Genomic DNA, 2867 nt, shown 5'->3' on the forward strand with positions numbered 1-2867 from the left:
CACACTACAGATACGTAGAAAAACTCATAAAGTTTTGTTCGGCTGAAGCCGCACTTCAGGTTTCTGCCGCCAGAGCGCCCGAGAGCGCAGTGAGACAAAATGGCGACAGGAGCCGAGAAAGCTTATGTCGTGCTTGAAATGCACTCACATCAGTCAGTCATAACAGTGCAATGACACTTCAGGACGAAGTTCAACAAAGATCCAACAACTGCTAACTCCATTCGGCGGTGGTACGCAGTTTAAAGCTTCTGGATCCCTCTGTAAGGGGAAACCAACAGGTCGGCCTGCAGTGAGCGAAGAAACGGTTGAACGCGTGCGGGCAAGTTTCACGCGTAGCCCGCGGAAGTCGACGAATAAAGCAAGCAGGGAGCTAAACGTACCACAGCCGACGGTTTGGAAAATCTTACGGAAAAGGCTAAAGCAGAAGCCTTACCGTTTACAATTGCTACAAGCCCTGACACCCGATGACAAAGTCAAACGCTTTGAATTTTCGGCGCGGTTGCAACAGCTCATGGAAGAGGATGCGTTTAGTGCGAAACTTGTTTTCAGTGATGAACCAACATTTTTTCTTAATGGTGAAGTGAACAGACACAATGTGCGAATCTGGGCGGTAGAGAATCCTCACGCATTCGTGCAGCAAATTCGCAATTCACCAAAAGTTAACGTGTTTTGTGCAGTCTCACGGTTTAAAGTTTACGGCCCCTTTTTCTTCTGCGAAAAAAACGTTACAGGACACGTGTATCTGGACATGCTGGAAAATTGGCTCATGCCACAACTGGAGACCGACAGCGCCGACTTCATCTGTCAACAGGATGGTGCTCCACGGCACTTCCATCATGATGTTCGGCATTTCCTAAACAGGAAATTGGAAAACCGATGGATCGGTCGTGGTGGAAATCACGATCAGCAATTCATGTCATGACCTCCACGCTCTCCTGACTTAACCCCATGCGATTTCTTTCTGTGGGGTTATGTGAAAGATTCAGTGTTTAAACCTCCTCTACCAAGAAACGTGCCAGAACTGTGAGCTCGCATCAACGATGCTTTCCAACTCATTGATGGGGACATGCTGCGCCGAGTGTGGGAGGAACTTGATTATCGGCTTGATGTCTGCCGAATCACTAAAGGGGCACATATCGAACATTTGTGAATGCCTAAAAAAACTTTTTCAGTTTTTGTATGTGTGTGTGTAAAGCATTGTGAAAATATCTCAAATAATAAAATTATTGTAGAGCTGTGAAATCGCTTCAATCATTTGTAATAACCCTGTATATTACCTATGTGATTATTTTGCTTTTAATAATTGATCACACATTGTTTGCAACCTTCAATTTAGCATTGGTTACTTTAAATGTTCAAAATGTTCACCATTGGCGGCTATACACATAACAGAACGACGAGCGGTCGCCGCAACTACCTCAGTCAATGTTACAGTAGAGATAGTTGCACATGTCGCTGTAATCTCCTGGCAAAGTTCCTCCAGAATGCGTGTGTTACGTCGATAGACGTTACCTTTCACAGTTCCCAAAAGTAAAAGTCCATACATCGTAAATCAGGCGACCGTGGAGGGAACCCAATGGGCCCTCTTCGTCCAATCCAGTGCCCTCGAAAATTGTCATCCAGGAAAGCTCGTATGGATAGATGGTAGTGCCGTGGTGCCCCGTCCCGTTGGTAGAAGATTTCTTCATCAGCTGCATAAAACGTACATATACCTGGCAAAATTGATGTGCGTAACATTTCCAAGTACACTTCGCCAGCGACAGTAGCATCAAAGAAAAAGGTTTCTACTAAGCACCTAGATGACAGTCTACACCACACATGAACCCCTGGTAGATTGATCGCTTTATCCACATAAACATGTGGATTTTTCGGTGCCCAGTACACACTGTTGTGCCGAATCATGGTTCCATTAAGTTTAAATTGTGTCTTGTCACTCCACACTATCTTCCTCACAAATTGTTCATTTTTATTTACCATTTGCTGATAGCATTCGCAAAATTGCATTCAGCAGTCAGGTTCGTCATCATTAATCGCATGCAGTAAAGTGGAACGTAAACTTTCCACTTTGCAGCTTTCAGAACTTTTCGTACACTGTTACTGCTAACCCTCACTTCACAGTGCACATTGCGTAGCAGACTTCTGTGGAGAATTAGCAAACGTTTCCAGCATAACAACCGATGAAGCAAGCAGGACTTGTACCAGTAGGCTGTCTTCCTGATTTTTCTTCGTGAATATCACAAATCGTTCCATGCAATTTAAACTTGTCAATGATGCTTTTAGTTGTTAGGCATGTTGGCGGTTCTGTTTCAAACTGCCGCCTCCACAGAAGTTGCACTTCAATGGCATAATCAAACCTGAAAAACCATTTCACAATACATTTTCGTTGCTCGAATGTAAAGCATGCTCCAGCCGTCTTGTTTCCTCAATACAGATATGAAAATACTAATATGTGTTGAGCCAAAGACCACACTACAACACACTCGCAACTCAAATCGAACGATAATATCGATATCTCGATAGAGCCTGACAAAAAGTATACAATTTTTTGTGGCATAAAAAATGAGAACTCTCATTTTTTTATTGCAGAATCAGTTTCTGCATAAAAAAACTATGTACGTTTTGTCTTAAACATTTATTTTGATTCTTGGTAGTTGGTGCTGTAATTTAAGAAAATCCAGGTTGCCATTTATGCGTGGAAAATAATTATGGATAAATAAAACATACTTATTTACTTCGTAAATTTTCATTCACTAAAACTAAAACTCTCCCTCTCTTCCCATAGGGTGGGGTTTGAGAGGGAGCAATTAGAGTTTTACAAATGTTGACCCAAATATTAATTTTTTTCGCAGATTAGGATAAGTTCTGTG

This window comes from Schistocerca serialis, chromosome 8 (genome assembly GCF_023864345.2).
Source record: "Schistocerca serialis cubense isolate TAMUIC-IGC-003099 chromosome 8, iqSchSeri2.2, whole genome shotgun sequence".
Classification (NCBI taxonomy): domain Eukaryota; kingdom Metazoa; phylum Arthropoda; class Insecta; order Orthoptera; family Acrididae; genus Schistocerca; species Schistocerca serialis.